Raw genomic sequence first — 22,834 nt, 5'->3', positions numbered from 1 at the left:
ACTGCGCCACGTTTTCCAGTCGTTTAGGGTCCAACCGATACGGTCACGAGCCCAGGAGAGGGGCTGCAGGCGATGACATACTGTCAGCAAAGGCACTCGCTGTCGGCCGTCTGCTCCCATAGCCCATTAACCCCAAATTTCGCCGCAGTGCCCCAACAGATAGTTCGTCGTACGTGCCACATGTGTTTCTGCGTTTATTTCCCGTAGTGTTGCTTGTCTGTTAGTTCTGACAACTCTACGCAAACGCCGCTGCTCTCAGTCGATAAGCGAAAGCCATCACTGCTTTGTTCAAATGTGTGTGAAATCTTATGGGACTTAACTGCTAAGGTCATGAGTCCCTAAGCTTACACACTACTTAACCTAAATTGTCCTAAGGACAAACACACACACCCATGCCCGCGGGAGGACTCGAACCTCCGCCGGGGCCAGCCGCACAGCACTGCTTTGTCTTTGGCGGCAGGTAATGCCTGAAATTTGGTGTTCTCGGCACTCTCTTGACACTGTGGATCTCGGAATAGTGAATTCCCTATTTATTTCCCAAAATTGAATATAGCATGTGTCTAGTTCCAACTACCGTTCGGCGTTCAAAGTCAGTTAATTCCCGTCGTGCGGCCATAATCACGTCGGAAAGATTTTCACACGAGCTCAAATAACAAATTCGCAAAAACACTGCCCTTTTATACCTTGTGCACACGATATTACTGCCATCTGTAGATGTGCATATCGCTATTCCATGATTTTTGTCGCCTCAGTGTGTAGTACACTGTGTCCTACGCAGCGTTTCTGTCAACGAATCTGTGGGAATACAATAATAACGAGCCGGCCAGAGTGGCCAAGCGGTTCTAGGCGCTACAGTCCGGAACCGCGCGACCGCTACGGTCGCAGGTTCGAATCCTGCCTCGGGCATGGATGTGTGTGATGTCCTTAGGTTAGTTAGGTTTAAGTAGTTCTAAGTTCTAGGGGACTTATGACCTCAACAGTTGAGTCCCATAGTGCTCAGAGCCATTTGAACCATTTTTGAATAATATGGTGGTGGTTAGTGTTTAACGTCCTGTCGACAACGAGGTCATTAGAGACGGAGCGCAAGCTCGGGTTAAGGAAGGATTGGGAAGGAAATCGGCCGTGCCCTTTCAAAGCAACCATCCCGGCATTTGCCTGAAACGATTTAGGGAAATCACGGAAAACCTAAATCAGGATGGCCGGAGACGGGATTGAACCGTCGTCCTCCCGAATGCGAGTCCACTCCCGAATGCGAGTCCAGTGTGCTACCCACTGCGCCACCTCGCTTTTGAATAATAATGAAGCTTAACGGCAGTATCACTGGGCATTACAGTACATAAATATATAAATAAAAGCAGCAAGCTACTGACTAGAGAAATTGTAATTAGGCACGAACTGTGGATGTGAAACACGCGTTCCGCACTCGTGATGTTTTGCAGCGGCTGGGAACAAGCCGCAAACAGCGCGGGGCTGCGCGCACAGCAGCAGCACGGCAGTCGCAGTGCGCGGCGCTCGCACCACGAAGTGCGCGTCCCGCCGCCAGATGGGCTGCCCGACCGGCGGGGTTAGCACCGTGGGGGCACGTGCGGCTCGCGCACAGCACTGCGTGCAGGCCGGTTTACCCACACACCACGTGTGTCGCACATGCTGAGGTCTCCGCTCTGTCAGGGGTCCTGCAGCCCAACCGACCAGCTTTTCGTGGGAGAGAATGGTGTGTGTTTGGGGGGGGGGGGGGGGGGGGGGAGATTAGCCGACTGCAACTCTGAACTGAAAATGACCCAAGGATTCTGTGTGCACGATTCATAACACATCGTATTACGAACCGTCCCACGTGCAGTGACAACCGCATCGGCGGCCGTGCAAGGCCGGATAGAAAGTATGAGTCGGGAAGACATTAATAAATATGAAGTAGGTGACAGATTTGGGATCTTTTGATGAGGAACAAGTAGCTGCTCTATCCATAACTTGCATAAAAATTTTATTTCGATGTATCCAGAGAGAGATTCAACCGCGAACTGAAGCACCTAAATAATTACAGAAACGAGAGAAACCTTGTAATAATAAATCACTACCTCTGTAAACAGATTTCGGTTTCAAATGGTTCAAATGGCTCTGAGCACAATGGGACTTAACATCTGTGGTCATCAGTCCCCTACAACTTAGAACTACTGAAACCTAACTAACCTAAGGACATCACACAACACCCAGTCATCACGAGGCAGAGAAAATCCCTGACCCCGCCGGGAATCGAACCCGGGAACCCGGGCGCGGGAAGCGAGAACGCTACCGCACGACCACGCTCATGGTTCAGTATTCCCCCTCCAAAGTGTTCTCAGTTAAACGTTTATAGCTATTGGTGATTGTTATTTATACACGTCGTTCTGTAAATGTGTCTGTATCAGTGGAGTCTGCCCTCAGTTAAGAGTATGCTGTTTCGTGATAATTTCAGAATATATCTCGTTGCGTTAGTGTCTAAATCTTTTATTTGTGTTGCGATGTCTACCACCTATTCTCCCCGTATCCAACCAAATCGGTGTCTTCCTGCAAGTAGGATCGTATTCTACGCCTTCCCACAGTCTGATAATAGGTAGAACGATAACACGAGATCCTGTTCGCCTATCGATATGTATCCCGCCCGATAAATGGGGCGACGCCGCCTGGGATACGAAAACCGTGGCAGTCCGTTTAGGTGAGGGAGCGCAGATCGTGCAGTATTTTTAAAGCACTGAAAGCAATAGATACACTGCATGCAAACAGAGGGGGACACTCGTATGCGCAAGAGGAGGAAATGTAAGGGAAGAGAAGAGGTACTGCGCTGTAGCGGACGAGTAAAGGGGTAGGATTCAATTATGGGGTGGTATAGAGGAAGTCTTAACATTGGAAGACCATGTTCGATTAAAATATTGTCTATTTTATAAGTCATGTGGCCTTGATTGTTCATTTTGATCAATGTGTACAACTGACATCTCAGCGTATTCTTGTAGAAAGGAACTCTCTCTTCAACGGTACGAGGAAGGGCAGCATCGGTGTAATTTTTTAATCTGTTTATTCCAGACAGGTTTCAGCTACTGTTTAGCTATCTTCAGTGCATTATATCCAAGTCGTAATGATTTATCTTAAATATAATAGCACAGGGTACCACTTGACATTACAGATAAAAATCATCTTTTAGCTGATGTTTATTACCTGTAATGTCAAGGGGTTCCTTGGGCTACTGTAATTACGGTAAGTCATCATGACTTGGACATAATGTATTTAAGATAGCTGAACAGTAGCTGACATCGACCTGCAATAAACAGATTAAAAATTTATGACCGATGCTGCCCTTCCTCCTATCGTGGATCTCGTTGATACGGTCGTGGAGCACGGTGTTCCTGATGGAAACAACCTGATTCCCTTTCCTGTAAACCAAAACATCATATCGCTCCTCGTGGAGTTAATGGTTGACCACGAGTTACATGCTTATTGTGACTTACTGTGACAAGGAGCGCTACCTATAACGAGGACAGTATGGGGCAATAGATTAGCTATTAATCTCTCCTTAAGCCACTTTTTATAATTTGACGTGTCTTTGTGACAATGCCCTGTTTTCTGCCCAATTTAAATCTTATGTAGGCATTCGGTACAAAACCGGCCTCCTCGCTAGCAAAACTGATGACAATTCTGCTTTGTTTCGAAACTGGTTTCAAGAGACCCTATAGTGAACTGTCACTCTATCCGTACGACGCTGTGTGGCAAGTGTGAATGTATGTCTCGTCCACACAGACGACGACATGCACGTCTATACTCCCGGATACTTCCTGAAGTACGCAATTCGTTTTGCCTTGTTGCTATTTCGTTTGTTCCTGGAGAACTTTTTAGTTGTTCGTCATCTTCTTCTACGTAAATCCTAGAGTGCTAAGTTTTTTTATGAAATGAGTTTACACACCCTTCAGACTTCATTAAACTCTGTAAATGTTTATGAATTTCCTTTAAAGTGGTCTTCTTTTATCATTAATGTAGAAATTATTCACCACGCGGCGTATGATTTGCTCATTAAAATTTTCTGAACTGGCCTAAGATATTCTGGACCTTTCCTTATGATATGCTGAAAGCGTAGAGAATTCACCTGCATGGGCCCTTTCCGGTTCTCTCTCGATTCGCCGACGTGAACGATACGCAAGTTGTTTCCGCCACTCGTTTGAAAGGACCATCTACCACAGCTTCTTTTTCATAAACTGGTAGACATTTGCAACCATTTCGCATGTTTGGCTATGAAGAAATACGCCCTTATTTGTCTTTTACTGGTGGCTCGTTCAACTTTGAATGTGTTCTCCCAGAGTATTTACTAGTGGAGCGCTCCGCCGACTCGCTGGAAACACTTCCGACGCTGACAATCGACTGAGGGGGAGGAGGGGGGGGGGAGGTCTACTGTGCGTCTTGTTTAAGGTACTTACATCTGTATGCATGAACTGTAATTAACATAAAATTTAACTGCAACAAGTTTTCGATCATCCTGCTTTTGGTTATACGTGCATACTTTCCCGATTCAAAAAACAAACAAAAAGAATCTTAAAGTACTCAGTTACATGCAAGCATGACATTATTTCAAAGAGAGGTATGTATCAGCGACCACTATACTTTTAATATTTTTATTGCAGTCTATGTCGCATTTGTTGATAATTACCGGTTTCTTTCCATTTTGAAACATCTACACATCTATTGCAGTTGCATAGCAGCTACTGAGTTAAATGCCCTGTGTTCAGGCTCCATAAATCACTGACTTACACCCATTACAATGTCAGGAATTATAAAGAAGTGTGGGGGCACTACGTTATGAGGGCTCGCTCCTATATGTGGTACATCAAGATGACGGAGGGAAGCAGGATATCGACCACCTAGCAACAATGTACCTCCAAATGTCACCTTCATGGTTGAACACGAAGAAAATCGCGAAACTACAAACTTTTTAGACATTACCATATATAAAAATAATGGACAATACATGATCAAACTATAGAGAAATCCGAATTGTTCGGATGACATATATTGTCAGCAACTTCGTACATTGTTATGTAAATGATTAGAATTGCAATTCTCTCTAATACGTTGAACGTCCAGCAGAGAGTGTTAGTATCGTTCGTGTTTAGTGTTGTTACCAGGCCTTGTAGGATACATAAGGGGCATGAACACCGCTAGGTGCCAAATGATTCAAGTGAAAGGCACAGAAATGACACATACTCTTGTGAGACAGCGTTATCAGCGCCAGTCAGATGTTTCAAGTAATCCCAATGAGAGTTCCATTTGACCGGCTGGTCGAATCGTGAGATGTCCATATTTGTGGGGCATTCTGCTGTGACAGTGGCCCGATGTCTGACTGCACGGTGACGTGCTGGCAGGCGTACTGATCGTCACGTTGCAGTCTACCACGTCTGACTATCACAAGTGACCAAGCCCTTTGTAATCCTTTCGTAACCGCGTCTGCCATCCGAGAGCAAGTAAGGGACACCCTGCAATATTCTGTGTCATCCCGCACCATCGGTCGGAGGCTAGTAGGAGCCAGACAAGGAATAACACAAACGGCTGCGTTTGGAGAGGTGCCGTAAGCAGGAAGCAAGGGCTGCAGATAAATGGCGTCGCACTGCGTTCGGTGATGAATCGCGGTTCTGCACTACACCGGACGACTTTTGTCGGCGGCTATGATGGCGACCTGGGGAGACGTCCCATTATTTCCATGTTTTAGAGAGCACAGCGATATTGATCCCGGCGTCCTGTTGTCGAGAGCCATCGGGTATGACCTCAGGTCGCGGCTGGTAGTGACTGAAGGGACTATGAAGGCACAATGGTACGTCATGGACATCCTGCGTTATCCTCATGCGACAGTATCGTGGTGTAATATTCCAACAGGATCATGCTCGTCCACACAAGGCACGTGCTTGTATGAACTGTCTGCGTGATGATGTACTCCGGAGGCCAGCAAGATCTGTCCCCGATATATCACGTGTGGGGCCAACTGGGACCTCAACTCTGTCCTATATACTGCCAGGAGCCGGGATATCAAGGACCATTACAATAGTTGTGGGCCAGCTCGTCAGGAGACGATACAACAACGGCTTAATGACACACCAGCCGTATAAGTATATGCATCCAGGCCAAAGGGGTGCAACGTCATACTGGTAAGGGGGTTCGTACTTCCAAGTTATTTGTAAATTCGACTCGATTTCGTGATCACCTGAACGACATCACAAACCTGCTCAACCCGTGAATTGGAATTTCGTTTCCTCCTCCCCTTCTGGCTGCTGCCCCTTTTTTGGCAGAAAGTGTAGCCTAATAAGCGAGAATTCCTGCCAGCCAATGTAGCACGGTTAGTACACTTTCAGAACTAACCTTGACGGAATTCGAAGAGCAGTTCTAATTAGTCATCCTCAAGCAAGTGGCAACGGCTTTAAAATGAGTGACGTAATCAAAATGCGTAAAAGGATTTAAAGTAAAATGCAAAACCTCCGAAACCAAAAATACACGCACCAATAATACGAAGTATATAACGGTTACATACAGAGGAAACATATCACAAAAAATAGCAAGATGTTTTCTTAAAACAGTCACCATGGCATTCTGTACGCAATGTTCCATCAAAATGAGACTGCTATGCATTAAAATTCAGTATATCAGGAGTGTGTAAAATAAAATTTGCAGATTGTGGGAAGTTTCACATAGGGCAGACAGGGCGTAATTTCCATGCTCGATTTAAGGAACACGTAGGCACAAATAAAGAAACTGCGTTCGGTACACACATAAATCGGCAAAGCATAGGACACGAAGTATTGGACAGAACATGGATTTTTGTTTGTTTTGGTGAAAAGAGTAGACTAATGGGTACATTTGGCAATTTGTTTAGCGCTACAACGCTTTTCCAATGCCTTTCTGAATGCTATGTTTTCCGTACAGTTGCTTCCGAGTCGGTGGCTCAAAGTGCAACTAACAGAGAGAATTAATTCAGAAAAAAAAAACATTCTCAGTCTTCTCGATAGAAAGCATCACTTGCCCCGATCTCTGTTTTAGTCGAATTGGTGATTACCAAAAGTAATGCAACACCCTTTCATTATTTGCTAGATGGACTAATAGAAAACATTTCGCTACTAATAGCAGTACACATTGCTTTCTTTTACGTTAGATTTGATTCTAATGTCTTGGAGACCACATACTGTTCTTTGAACTTTGTTTTATTGTTTTGGAGTCGCGCAGATTATACTATATATATATTATAGTGACGAAGAACGAAGATTTCAACTCAGTGAAATGATATATATATATATATGAGAGAGAGAGAGAGAGAGAGAGAGAGAGAGAGAGAAAGAGAGAGAGAAAGAGAGAGAGAAAGAGAGAGAGAGAGAGGGGGGGGGGGGGCGAGGGCTTACGACAAAACAAGATGGACTGAATAAATAAAAATGCTTGCAAACTTAGAAAGATTAAAACGTAATTGCTTTGTGAGGTCCAATAGGGTCCAAGAGAACCTTGGGGAGGGGATATGTACATCAATAACAGAAATGTCAGTCTTAGACGAAAGCAGAATGTGACGGAAAGACGGTCCACAAAATACGATTAATTAGTGTATGTTACCAGCATGAGGAGATATCTAGCTAACGATTGTTGATTTGCTGTCTCCATCTTGACAGTCATCCTTTGCCAATATCTGCTCTATACCACTAACAAGCGCAGCGAGTGGGCGGCCCTTCGTGAAGTTTAGCCGGAAATGCAATCTGACGGAACTGACCGATATTCTCCTCGTACTATACCATGCAGATAACTTGTCTTGCAAGATGCAGAAATGTGCTAGGTAGCAGCGTAATTACTCACCATATCCTCGCAGGTCCTTGTCGGCGGGGATATTGCCGTTGGGCTCGAGACGGTCGAGGAACTCGTCCGAGTAGCCATTGTACGGCAGCTTGCCGCCGCGGGAGTTGGCCTCCTCGGATTCCTCCTTCGAGATGGCTGCAACAAATAGCAGGTGCACACGTGTAAGTTACCGCGCTTCTCTATTACGGAGGTCATATGTCAAAAACATTGCTCATAAGACATCTTCTGTAAGTGATAGAAAACATCATACCGTAACAACTTCTCTCCCGTATTAGAGGACCACCAGTAATGTAAAATCGTTATTCATTTCAAGACGTGTGAGCTTTATTAGGCGGAGTCCTTCCAGAGCGACTTGACATTCTACGACGCACAAACACGCTTAACCTGCCAGTCATGGCAGGTTGTTAAGTTTGAACACTAGGTGTGACGTACGATTTATACGCACACGAAATTTCGCGAGTAATTGATTTATATAAAATATGACTCTTAGGATCCCATCATAGTTCTACAAATATGTAGTTTACACTCTCTGACCATTTTGAAGACTGTGAAAACTAGATGAATGTATGAGTCTGGAGTACTGAAATGTGCCTCTTGCGTTTTACTATCTTTCTCTGCACATTTTGCCAAGTCCGTAGTCAGGATTTGCACGTCTTCATTTTGTAAAAACCAAATAGCAGTTATCATGGGTATTGTCTCTTCATATCATATGAAACAAAACTATTACGTCTGTTTGTGACTGAATAAATGTGTTTAATTATGTTGATGCGGTATGGGACAGACTAAGCAATGCTTTTCTGGGGTACACTATATGCAGAAAACAAAAATGGTTCACAACAGAGAGGAAAGCTACTTTTCGTCTAACATCTGCTGAAGAAGTGAAGACAGCTGTGATGAGTATAATTCAAGATGGCATCAAAAAGTTGTGGCAGCAGAAAAACAACACAACCTCCCTAGACAGACTCCGGAAGGTTAGTTATCTTAAAGGTGCAGTAGATGGAAATGTACCGGTAAATACTGATGTAAAGCCAACAGGGCAGATCAGATATAACAAGACAACAACAACACAAGCTGCAGCTAGTAGCTGTTCAAAATGGTTCATATGGCTCTGAGCACTATGGGACTCAACATCTGAGGTCATCAGTCCCCTAAAACTTAGAACTACTGAAACCTAACTAACCTAAGGACATCACACACATCCATGCACGAGGCAGGATTCGAACTAGTAGCTGTTTAAGCAGTTCAAGACTCTTGGTATACCCAAGAAATTCGACCTCTTTCCAAAAGCAACTACCAGTAAGACAACAGCTTGGCATGGAAGAAAAAAAGGAACGACAAGAATTCTTACTAATACCCCAGACAAGCAGGAGCTTCTAGAACGTGAAAATAGGAAGAAAAAAATTAGCAAAACTCTCAAAATCTAACAACCAATAAGCACGTTCCTAAAAATGTCAGAAGGCAACTTCAGCCATAGAACAGTTCAGGAAGGCTTTGGTGCTCTTCAGGCGAGTGACACTGTCGATAAATCGAGTCTTCACGATAAAGAAGAATTTAACTCGGAAGGTGAGCTCGAAGCGAATGACTACGTTACTGTGAAAGTGGCAACAAAAGGAAAAGAAATACCGTTTCTTCATTGCGTAGTGCATACCAATTCTGTTAATAAAAATGAAAGCACTGCAATTGTAACTTAACCGCAGAAGTCATGTAACTTTGACAGACATTTTCTGCTTGTTGCAGATGCAGAAGCACGTGAAATTAGCTTCACAGATGTCATCTGAAGACTACCAAAGCCTTCCACTGTCGGCGGCACAAAACGATCTGTATCAATATGTATTTCTCCCCGACATGGATACTTACATTGTCCCTTGAGTTTATTATGTACAAATACAGTGTAGTTATCAAATAACGTTTACTAAGAAAGATAAATATTTCCAGTCTGTCCGTGGATTTGTTTACTGTCGCTCAGTGTGTCACACACCAATGCTCGCTCATGGCGCCCCACGATGATGGGGGGGGGGGGGGGGGGGCTCAGTGGGCGTATCACATCACTTTGCTGTCAGTTATTCTGTTTGTAATGTTTTTATCAAAACAAAACATACAAATTAATACTAGATGGTACAGGCTTCCTACATGAAATGAAATAATCCAAAAATATCACATTTCATCACAAAATATTGTAAAACATAAAATATGCCCACTGTGTCCCCGTCTCTGCTATGCAGATTTTAGAACTGCCATAATCAAAACACATGTTTAGTTATTCACTGGCACAAAGAAATTTTTCGCCACTAATGTGCATTACCAATTGGTATGCCTTTTTACACATACAATATTATTCTGTACCAACATTAGTAGTGTTATCATTTTTAAATTTTTATATTATTCACAGAAACTTTTATTAACAACACTGTTATTCTCGCATTTACGGCTACACAACGATGGAACTTTACAATTACTTTGTTTTGCTATGGAGAATAAAGACTAGTTGTTTCCTTCCATTCACCTGTAGTCATTCTTTTAATTTATCCGCAACTCGTGGTCTTGTGGTTGCGTTCTCGCTTCCCGAACACGTGGTCCCGGGTTCGATTACCGGCGGGTCAGGGATTTTCTCCTGCCCCGAGATGACCGGGCGTTTGTGTTGTCCTCGTCATTTCATTATCATTCATGAAAGTGCGACTTCAGCATTAGGCACTCTGGCACTGATATATATGTTAAGCGTTAGTTAAACTTCCACATCCTTCACTGACTCATAGCAAATATTAGATAAGATAGATGTTAGACATTATGGTATCTACGGAAATGGAAATTAAAACTCCCTGTAAGAATTAGAAAAAACAATCGGAAAGCGACAAGCAGATTTCCAAATATATAGTATGTTGGCTACTGCAAAGCAATGGTAAAAGTTGAAACACTCTAACCCGCTTGAACTGTGTGCTATACATTAATTCGAAACAGGTAACGCTCTAGCACTGCGCCATGGCTTATGGCCCTACAATCATACTTCAATACGCCAATACTTCTCTTTGAATTATCGTCTTTCTTCTGTCTGGGGTTAACTCAAGACTACGTTTCCTGTTTCACAACATTAGTAAAGACGGAGGTGATTAGGGCCATTGATAACAGTTTCACTTCTTGCTGCAGTTTCAGAAAGTTGAAATAAACCCATGATATTGCTTATACCAAAACTGCAACAGGGTCATTCTCGGGTTAAGGATGTAACATTCGTACAATATATATTGAAAAATGAAAATAGCAATTAAAAAAACTGATACTCCCAAGGTTATGGTCCCGGGAATTCCAAGGCTGTCGAAAATGTTTTACTCGTCAGTATGGAGTCCAATAACAAATGACAAAAGAATTACAAATTAACAATTTTCTAATTTTTTCCTTTACTTGTACTATGAAATCTTGCTTCTTCCAAATTTCATGATTCTAGGTCAACGGGATATACCCTATTGGTTTTGATGGGTGAGTTTGCGAGTATCAAGATATGTGGCATAAATTGTCGTATCTTTTGGCTGCAAAACTTCAATTTTTCATGGAAATCTCACACACGCTACGTTACTCGACAGCAAGCAATAGCAGCACAGAGCAAACAACAAAATTTCACCAAAATAAACAAATTTTGCAAGTATGATGCTTCTGCTATGAAAGTACGAAACAGTAGATACAGAGTTTTGTTCGCAGCTCTCAGAGGAAGGAGACAGGGCGAGTGAGTGAGTGGAGGGCGGAGGCTTGGAAACGCCAGCTGCGATCCCCTTCGTACCTCGTGAACTCTGTCGACAAAGGGAGCAGAAGCACAAAAAGCGTTTCCTTGTAAGAGGATTCCTGGCGATACTTTCCCCGAGATTCGAATGACCCGTCAACCTAGAGTTTCGAAATGAGGGGCAGCGTGAAAGAAACTTTTACAGGGAGGACCCTGTTCTTCAGAACGATCTGCCCGTACGGCACACCTCGCCGTGACTATGGTCTCGGCAACGGCTTCTGCTGTGACGAATGTTCTCCGAGCCGATTCCTTGGACTTTAACAGCGCATTATTCCTGGTAGCAACAATGGGAACACCGTGTCGCGGTTCGGCACAGTCTTCCTCTCGCATTCAAGCAGTTGCCTCGCCCGCAATACGATAGCCGTTTGAGAGGTAGCACTACCTCACAGCCGAATAAGGCTGCGAATGGGGGGGGCGTGGCAGGGGGAACAGGAGGGGGAGGGAGAGAACGGCAGGGGGAGGGGGACGGAGGGACGGGTGACGGCAGCGTTGGCGGGTATGAATCGCTGGCTGCATTCGAGAAAGTTGCACGACATTCGCCAGCCAGGAATTTATATGCGAATTTTCGCCATAAAAAGTCAAGTCCACAATATCGTATGCCCTCATGGTCAGAGCGGTAATTTAAGTACGCTGTTTCTAACTAACACCTGGGAGCGATCACAGATATGGTGCAATGACAAGGAAATTAATATCTGTCTTAATTTTAATATCTGTCTTAATGACTGTCTATGAATCTAGTTCTTTTCCAAATCATGGGAGTAGAGTAACAAACACCAGTGGATAATTGAACAGTAAAACTGTTTTCTTTTTTCATGGATATTTTTTTGTAAGGCGAGACAGTGAAATGAAGAGAAAACTTAATAGTAAAGTCAATCTACTGCCTTTCAATAGCGTTTTCACTAGGTGAAAGTAAATCTCAAAGCACAGCTTCATTATCAGGGCATCGGTTGTTATCGAAGGCTTCTCTGCCTCGTGATGACTGGGTGTTGTGTGATGTCCTTAGGTTAGTTAGGTTTAAGTAGTTCTAAGTTCTAGGGGACTGGTGACCATAGATGTTAAGTCACATAGTGCTCAGAGCCATTTTTTTAACAAATGGGGAGAAAGTGACTAACGAAGTTGAAACTCAAATACTACACTGCTGCTGGAAAGGAGAAAGTAAAACATCTAAAAACATTTCTGATTAAATGTCGCGGTTAAAATACAGGAAAGGCTTGCGAAAAAAGTCGACGGCGACACTTTTCACAGTCAATTAATATACTGAAAAGAGGAATTCGCAGATAGAGAGGAGCGTGACACCATACAATCAGAAAGTATCACACTTCCACATTTCAGATCGAGTGAAGGAACGTTGTAAGATCAATTACCGATTTAATCTGTGAATTATTACGGGGTGAAAGTAACTGAAGAAACGCAGAAAACATATATTAGCAAATTCTTATTAAATCCGCTGTAAACAATTAAAATTATCGCGGAGTTAGATAAGTAACTATATCAATGAAGAAATCTTGAGATCATTAGAAAACTGTTAGAGTACCATAAAAGCAAAATAGTATTTCTTTCGTTCTAGCGATCACCACCACATTAAAGTAACTTTGCCTGACATTTGAAGATACAAAGTGGCTTACTAATTTTTGGGAGAATATTAGCTCAAGCGGAAGCCTTGTTCGCTTCACATTCGTCACATCAAACTGAGGAATGAGTCTTGTCAAGTCTGCGTGACTGATTTTGAGGAAAGCTCTTCAGGCACAACTGGTACTTTGTCTACCAGCCTACAACGAAATTTCAAGAGATCTATCCAAGTAAAAAATTAGGCTCCCAAAAATGACGATGATATGGATCGTGCTTTTTCAACAGCAGTTCACAAAGCATCTGTGATTCTAGGTGGAACAATAGGGAAGACCGGGGACACTTATTACACTTTTTTTCAATAATTTTTTAACAAGAAAGCTGTCGAGATAATTTAACGCCATGTATTTAAAAAAAATTACGAACAGACGGAGAAACTTTTTCTCTCGCAGTCTCTCGCTAATACTGACGGCCCGCCCTCCAGCGAGCGACATGAGAATTCTACGATCTGTTGCTACCGTCTATCCGAAGGAAACTGCGCCGCTGTCATCCTTTAGTTCCAAATTCGCCTGTAACGAATTGCCCCGTGTAACAACCAGCCTCACTCTCCCCTAAACATGGCATTCCATCACAAAATGATAAAATGCTTGCTGCACCTAATTCAACGAGTTAGCTCTGAGCGTTTCACATCTAGTGATATCTTTATAGATATTTTTTCTTGTTGCTGCATTCGACTCATTCGGCAGCAGTTAACGACCACTTTCTCGTTAAAAGGCAAGTCTCATCGTTTCACAATCCATATTTTTCATCAGAGTTATCACCTTTGCAGTACTTTTCGGTCCCAGAACTGAAAATGCACCAGAAAGTTATCGATTGAGGATCTGAAGAAGGCCGAGAGAGACAAACTCAAGAAAATTCTCGAAATAATATTTCTATGAGACTTTATCAAGCCGTATGCGTTGCACTTGAGTAAATAAAAAGACAAATCTTATACGACTCTGATTGTGGATTTTTATTGCCATAGTTCATGAACACAAGGACCGCAGTGTGTATTTACACCGCAAAGAGAAATAGTAGTTTATCTGTTACCTTCTTATTTTGTAAATGAAAGTCGCAAGATAAGATTAGATGTTGATCAACACGCTAAATGCAAACTATAAGTAAGGAAAATCGTAGTGAATTTTGTGTCAATTCATACCTCATAAAAATCCAAAATTTTTAACCAAGAATAGATATAGCAATGGTCCCAAGGGAATGTAGTAAGAACAGAATCATTAATCTCATTCCTTATGCCGCCTAGATAGTGTAATGGATCGTACACAAAAAGCTCGAAATAAAAACTAATGAAAAGTTAGCTGAGAAGCAATTTGGATTTAGAAGATACACTGGGTGAAGGCACAGAATAGGACCCTTACGCATTCTAGGTGAGAGTTATTGAGAAGCGTTAGAGCTTATATAAATCTTCTCGTAAGACTTCTGGGCTGAGAGGCCGTGGTAGTCGCAGAAGACTATTCACCAAAAGTTTTATCCACGACTGTGGCAAACATATTCAGAGATGAAAATAATGGCGTCAGCATAGAAATCTCAAGGATGTTCCAATTTATAGGGGCGTTATGAGATGTATAGAGGACACTACAATTCGTCACGTGAGGCCAAGTGCATATGATTATCGCTGACAGGTGGCATCATCTTCGACTCCACGTAAGCTTTCTTTGTGCAAAGTCGTCATCCATGAAATCCATACGTACTTACATTACTTTACTTTTTCGTGTCCGGGAACCAGGTCACAATCTTTCAGCCCAGTATAGGGTCACGTCCAAGGTTTCTTTCTTGTTCAGCCGTAAATCGTCGGGGTTGCACCTATAAGGGCAGTCTGGTCAGGCGAGCAGATGCTCCATACCTTGCCAACGCCACAGTCACACTTATCATCCGTGGTTCCAAGACCCCACCTGATCACATTTTTCGGTTCAGTGTCCTCCATGTCTTCCAGTTGTGGTGAATCCGCTGGGCACTTCCTGTGAAGGTGGGTAACCAGCTGGTAGTTCTTCCCTTATCGTGGCTAAGAACCTTTTACAGGATTTCAATCGCCGGGTTTACACTCACTGCCAAAAAGGGGATGCCGATCGTCAATAGTTTGTCTGATCCTCTCTGTGAATTCATGTGTTGTTCTCAGAGAGCTGGGATTCGCAAACCCTGCAGTTCTATATAGTTTTGGTAGGGCAGTAGGTTTCATGCATCCCGTTGTCAATCGACATGTTTTATTAAGACTTATGTGGTCCTTCTTTGCATGGATTGATCTGGACCATACTAGGCAGGCATATTCGGCTGTAGAGAAGCATAATGCTTGTGCCGTGGTTCTTAATATGGAAGGTTTAGCACCCCACTTGCTGTTAGTTAGTTTCCACAGAATATTATTTCTGGCAGTTACCTTTTATCGCGTCTTTTCGCAATGGTACCTGTATGTCAGACATCTATCAAGCACCACGCCCAGGTAAGTTGGTTTGTCAGTACGCTCCAGTGTGATACTATTCCAAGGGACGTTAAGTTTACAGTTAGCCTGCCAGGATCGAAGGAAGGCGCTGACTTGTGTTTTGGCCGGGTTTGGTTCAAAATGGCTCTGAACACTATGGGACTTAACATCTGAGGTCATCTGTCCCCTAGAACTTAGAACTACTTAAACCTAACTAACCTAATAACATCGCACACATCCATGCCCGAGGCAGGATTCGAACCTGCGACCGTAGCAGTTGCGTGGTTCCGGACTGAAGCGCCTAGAAACGCTCGACCACTGCGGCCTGCGCCGGGTTTGCCTTACAACAGTTGTTTTTATAATACTCATTTCTCTAAGAGCTTTCTCCAGCTTCTGTTCAACATCCTCAAAACTCCTCCCCTGTGCTGTAATTGCCAGGTCATTCGCATACAGAAAATGTTTTGTATGCTTAGGCATCGTTTGGTCGTTGGTGTACAGATTAAATACGGATGGCGCCAAAACGCTTCCTTGGGCCAGACGATTTTTCTGGTTTCTCCATCTGCTCTGTTTCCCACTGAGGACAACATAAAATTGTCTATTTTGTAATAGGGAATCGATAATCTTAACAAACTGATGGTCTCTTAGCTCATTATACAGCTTCTGGAGCAGCAGCCTGTGGTTAACTGCATCATATGCAGAACTAACATAGACCCAGGCTAGCCCTGTTATCTTTTTATTTTCGTATCCTTTCTCTATGTGTTCTGTTAAGCACAGAATTTGGCTAGTACACGATTTTCCAGATCTAAAACCAGCTTGTTGAGGAATGAGTTTCATCTCAATGAGTCTGTCATACGATTTAAAATACGTCTCTCATACAGTTCGTAAAGCTGACACAGGAGAGATATTGGGCTGATAGTTCTTTGGTGAACCACGTGCCTTCCCGGGTTTCAAGAGTGCCACTATCCTTGCGTTCCTCCACATCTTCGGGATCTTACATGTTTCACGACATTGTTTGAAAAGTCGCAGGACCCAGTTCTTTGTGCCCAGTCCAAAGCGTTTTATCTGCTCTGTTCACATGTCATCCACCCCAGCTGTTTTGCCGCTTTTCATATTGCTGAGACCCTTGTTGAATTCCTTCATTGTAAAGACTGTTCCAAACCTATCAGTTTCTGATTCTAACGTCCTGTCAAGTTCATAAAACTTAGGTGCCTTTGAGATTTACTGTTAGTGCTACAGAATCTCCCAGCCAAGCATCTAGTCTCGTTAGTGAAATCCTACGTTGCCAGTCGTTCATCTCTATTGATGTTTCCCAAAGGCGTGTAGTAGTTTTATAAGTCGACCATGGCTTATCAGTCCTGAACGTCACACAGAACCAACTTCACTGATTTTATGTGTGTTTCTCATAGAATTAGATAAAGCTTTTGAGAGCATGAATTGGGAAAAGCTTTCGAATATACTTAAGGAAAAATCAGTGTACTGGAAAGATGTAAGTCGTCACTAAGACTGAAAGGAGAGACTACCACCTGAACCGAATTAGAAAAAGTACCCGACCAGATACCCGTGCATGTTGAAGTGCCGCTTCCGCAGTAGGGAGAGGCGTCGGCCCCGGATTGAATCCGTCCGGGTGATTAACGACGAGGGTCAGTGTGCCGACCAGTCTGAATGTGGGGGTTTAGGCGACTTCCCTCATCCCACTGGTGAATAATCGGCTGGTACCCACGTCCTGCCGCAGTTACACGATTCGCGAACATCTTGCAACTTACGCAAACTAACTCGTCCAATGAAGTTCTTCACAGAGAAATGCGAAGTGCGCCATGAGTGCCGTGTTAGTTGACTCGAAACCAAAAACTCTCGAGGCATAACGTTTTGAAACCGGGTTAGAGAAAGTTGAAACAACCGAAGGACTTACGGCTTCATTAAGTGACCTGTACGACACATGGTGCCACCATGAAACGCTCTAAACAAAACTTCTGTTAAAACAATGACTTGAATGAAGGTGAAAAAGGGCAGAGAAAATCGAAAAAATATTTAGCGTACAGAAATTACTTTAGTAAGGCTATTCAAAGGAATAGTTCTTTCGGAATTTTTATATATTTGATTTACCTTTGCCAAACAAGCAAACTGTCCGGGAAGCAGCTTTAAACTGATAGACGTGGTTTCTAACAACTTGTTCCTCCAGTTTTACAGTAGGGGGTTAAGTTGTTACAGTTCTTTTGGAAGACTTACTGTAAGGACTTTGTAGACCCGCCAGGATAGCCGAGCGCACTAACGCGCTGCTTCCTGGACTCGGGTGGGCGCGCCGGATCGGATCCGCCTGGCGGACTGACTACGTGGGCCCGTGTGCCGGCCAGCCTGGATGTGGTTTTTAGGCGGTTTTCCACATCCCGCTAGGTGAATACCGGGCTGGTCCCCACGTTCCACCTCAGTTACACGACTTGCAGACATCTGAACACGTTCGCACTGTTCCATGAATTACACAAGTCGCAGACAGCAGGGGTACACTAATTCCGTCCCGGGGGGCACGGGGTGGCAGCAGGAAGGGCATCCGGCCACCCCTTTCCACTAATCTTTCCAAATCCGTTCCTAACAATGTCGACCCTGCGTCAGCGCGTACATGGCACCAGTGAAAGGAAGACTGTGAGGGCTTTGCCCTTGACGTTTTTTAATACTGTTGAATTTTAATACAAGTATTTCCATGCACAGTGCACAGAAATTTTACTTTAAGTGGAAATGAACAAGACAACAAAGATAACCTGTATCAAATATTTTCACTATTAAACTCTTACATTTCATTGTACGAGTTCCAGTTATGGCAAATATAATACGCAGCAGCAAAATCGTAAGTAACACCTTCAGCTCCTGAATTAAACAGCTTTATTCGCTACAGGTTCCAGTCTACATGACCATCTTCAGTTAAAAGTTGAAACTCGTATCTGTGTTAGTGGCATATCGTTTCATTCGCAATGATGTAATAATAGTACTCAGAACCCGGCAAACAACCGCTGAAAATATGCACCGCACTGCGGACGCAGACAAGAGCGGGCAGTCTCTTCACCTGGACTTGTGTGATATTAACGAATACATCATGATAGTTGTGGACTATGCGAACATTACAGGGGACAACCAGCAGTCCTGCATGTCTGAGGTCTTGTCGACGGCGATGGTATCTTTCAGCACCGTAAATGTCCGTGTCACGAGTTTAGAACCGCGTTAAAGTGGTTAAAGGGGCAAGACAATGAACTCGCGTTAATGTTTTGGCCGCCAGCTCCACTTGATCTAAACACAATGGGCGCATCTGGAACGCTATCGGGCGACAGCTCTGCGGCCCGCTATTTACGGGAATTGTTTAACCTCTGTTTAAACATGTGATGCTCCATGCTTCCGGGAACCTACCAAGGACTTGTCCGACTCAAATCACGCATAATCGCTGCTGTATTGCGTTTCAAAGGTGCATCAGGACGCTGTTCAGCAGTTCGTCATACTGTTTCCGCTCATCAGTGTACATCATCATATTTATCAAAAACCTTTCACATATAATACGTATCATTCACGCCAATGCACCGAGCGGGGTGGCGCAGCGGTTAGCACACTGGACTCGTATTCGGGAGGACGACGGTTCAACCCCGCGTCCGGCCATTCTGATTTAGATTTCTTGTTATTTCCCTTCATCGCTTCAGATAAATGCCGGGTTGTTCCTGTGAAAGGGCACGGCCGACATCCTTCCCAATCCTTCCCTCAACCGACAGGGCCGATGACCTCGCTATCTGGCTCCCTCTCCCCGAATCAACCAACTAACCATGCCGCAGCACCTATTGTTGATTGTGACTAAGGTTTCAAATATTTAACGCACACAGTCTTACTCTCACACTAGAACTGGAAGGTGAAGTGTCCCGTTCTGCAAGTTCTGTACAAAAAAATAGGCCATATGAGTGCCGGTTCGGCTTAAGTGCCTTAGCTTTATGTTTTTTTTCTCTGTTTTTTTTCTTTAATGTCTTATTTTGATTGTTCTGCTCCTATCCCTGCTTCACCAGAGAGCTAGACAAATCTCCCGTTGACTGTTTTTTTTTTTTGCCGTTCTTTAGCCAGCAAATATGAGTTCAGATCTTACAGACTGTGCGACAGACTAACAACGTACCACCGTACTCCTGTAACAACAAATTTCAGTGTGTTGGCATGATGGCAAAGAGCCTACTGAAGACCAATGCTTGCAAAGCAACATAGTCAATGCTACAGAAATATTCCGAGTGTACAGGTTGTTTCAAAGTCTTTGCATCAAACGTCTAGGGGTGACAGATCACATCATCGGTAATAACTTTTGTCAGAGATAAAATGCTCGTTGAAGCTTCCCGGCGAAGACAGGAAGAAAGACTAGGGTTCATCCTCCCGTGGGCATCGAGGTCATTAGAGATGGGGCACAAGTTCCGACTGTGTCCTTTCGAAGGAACCATCCTGGCATTTGGCTGAGGCTATTTAGTGAAATGACCTAAATGTGGATGGCCAGACACGGATCTGAATCGTCGTCGTCCTCCCGAATGCGGGCTCAGTGTGTAACTACTGTGCCACCTCATCGCGGTGCGTCGTTTAGTATTCGCTGCCCCTGGGTCGACAAGTTTGCACCGAACTAGCAGAGTCTACTAGCTATGTATGGTTCGTATTACCTACCCCAGTATATGCTTACAGCAACTTTCAACACGAAAACGTTAAGAATCAGTGCCCTATCACTATTCATAAAGTGCAGATGACTTACAGGCAGGCAACATACAAGGTATACACAGGACGCAGAATGCGCTTCTGTGGGGCGCAAACAACACAAAACGACGCCTACCGTCACCGGAAAGAGTCTGCCAAGATTTTGTCTCTAACAAAAGTTGTTACCCATGACGTCAGATATGATCCCTAGACGTCTGATGAAAAGACTTTGAAAGACAATGTATTTTTTTGAATCACCAGTCTTCTGTCTGGTATGATGTGGCCCGCTACAAATTCCTCTCCTGCGGCAACCTTTTCATCTCGGAATAGCACTTGTAACCAACGTCCTCAATTACTTGCTGTATGTGCTCGTGGTCTCGCGGTAGCGTTCTCGCTTCCCGAGCACGGGGTCCCGGGTTCGATTCCCGGCGGGGTCAGGAATTTTTCCTGCCTCGAGATGACTGGGTGTTGTATCGTCTTCATCATCATCATTCATCCCCATCACGGTCGGAGGAACGCAACGGCAAACCACCTCCGTTAGGACCTTGCCTAGTAAAGCGGTGCGGGTTTCCCGCATCGTTCCCCTACGCTCTGTAAAGAAGCATGGGACTTCACTTCCATGTATTCCAATACCCGACTCCTCGTATAGTTTTTATCCTCTACAGGTCCCTCTAGTACCCCAGATGTTACTCCCTGATGTCTTAACATATGTCCTATTATCCGAGCCCTACTTCTTGTCAGTGTTTTCGATATATTCCTTTCCTCGCCGATTCTGCGGAGAACATCTTCATTCCTTACCGTCTTTAGTCCACCTAACTTTCAACATTCTTCAGCAGCACCACATCTCAGATGGGTTGATTCTCTTCTATCCCGGTTTTCTCCACAGTCCATGTTTCATTACCGTACAATGCTTAGTTCCAAACGCAAATCCTCAGAAACGTCTTCCAGAAATTAAGGCCTATGTTTGATACTAGTAGACTTCTCTTGGCCAGGAATGCTCGTTTCGCCAGAGCTAGCCTGATTTTGATGTCCTCCTTGCTCTGTCCGTCATTGGTAATTTTGTTGCCCACGAAGCAGAATCCGTCAACTTCATCTACTTCGTGATTCCCAATTCTGGTGTTAAGTTCCTCGCTGTTCTCATTTCTGCTACTTCTTATTAGTTTCGTCTTTCTTCGAATTACTCTCAGCCCATATTCTGTACTCATTAGACTGCTGATTATCCATTTAAATTACTTTGAGGATTGCAATGTCATCAGCGAATCTTATCACTGATATCCTTTCACCCTGAATTTTAATCCCACTCTTAAACCTTTCTTTTATTTCCGTCATTAATTCTTCGACATACACGTTGCACAGTAGGGGCGGAAGACTACATCCTTGTCTTACTCTCTTTAATCCGAGCACTTCGCTCTGAAATATGCACTGCTTGTTTATATCGGTTTTGGAGCTATGGGACTCACTCCAAGACGAAATACAGGGTTATTCTAAATGATGGACCCATTTTCAAAAAATCGTTTGTATTCAAGTACAAATCCAAATTGAACAAGCTTTATACTAATGAAAAGAGGAAGTTTCAAAGTTTTTAGCGGGCAGGCGATGGTAGTTTCAGAAGTGGCCGGTAGAGTTCGCGCGGCATTAAGGCCGTCATTCCGTTTCACTGTCAATTGTGAGTGAGATGGCGACAGTGGAGCACAAGATTTTCTGCGTTCTTGAGTTCGCGAAACGTGAGTCGCAAACTGTGGTGCTGTGAGCGTTTCCTACCAAATTCAGTATTCAACCACCAACTGGTAAAATCATTAGCCGTTGGTTTAAGCAAGTTAAACAGACTTTAAGTGTGTGCACAGGAAGAAGCACAGGCCGAACGCGTGCGTCAAAGGATGATGTCCGACTGATTCTAGAAAGTTTTGTGCGCAGTCCCAGAAAGTCTAGCAATAGAGAGTGTCGAGAACTTGGAGTACCCCAACCAACTGCATGGAAAGTTCTGAGACGGCGTTTGCTGTACAAGCCCTACCGATTACAACTTCTGTAGGCTCTCAACCCCAATGACAATGAGAAGCGTCTCGCATTTTGTGGTTATGTGCAAGCAAAGATGGAGGACGGCGCATTTCTACAGCCTGTAATTTTTAGCGATGAAGCGACGTTCCACCTTAGTGGAAAAGCCAACAGACACAATGTTCGCATATGGGGTTTGGAAAATCCACATTCACCATTGCAACACGAAATAGACTCACCGAAGATGAACGTGTTCTGTGCCGTATCCCGTAAAAAGGTTTATGGACCATTTTCCTTTGCGGAAAGAACTGTAACGGGAATCACGTACCTGGACATGTTGGAACAATGGCTGTTCCCTCACGTTATGGAAAATTCCCAGAACTTTATTTTCCAACAGGATAGAACACCGTTCCATTGGCACCGTGATGTACGAGGCTTTTTGAATGACTATCCTCCTCAGCGCTGGATCGTTCGCAGGGGACTTGAGAACCTGGCTCTGCACTTCTGGCCACCGA

General features: G+C 43.9%; 1 protein-coding gene across 1 annotated transcript in view; it reads right to left on the bottom strand.

Moving 5' to 3' along the window:
* The window catches only part of LOC126251445 (cyclin-dependent kinase 14), a 525,593-nt gene that overhangs the window by 186,649 nt on the left and 316,110 nt on the right, over positions 1–22,834 (bottom strand). The window contains exon 2 of the mRNA XM_049951872.1: positions 7,837–7,971. The gene's annotated coding sequence lies outside the window, so the exon portion shown is untranslated. The remainder of the gene's footprint in view (positions 1–7,836; positions 7,972–22,834) is intronic.

The sequence above is a fragment of the Schistocerca nitens genome, chromosome 4 (genome assembly GCF_023898315.1).
Source record: "Schistocerca nitens isolate TAMUIC-IGC-003100 chromosome 4, iqSchNite1.1, whole genome shotgun sequence".
Lineage (NCBI taxonomy): Eukaryota > Metazoa > Arthropoda > Insecta > Orthoptera > Acrididae > Schistocerca > Schistocerca nitens.
The sequence above is the reverse complement of the archived record's forward strand: the minus strand, read 5'-3'. Positions and strand labels throughout refer to the sequence as shown.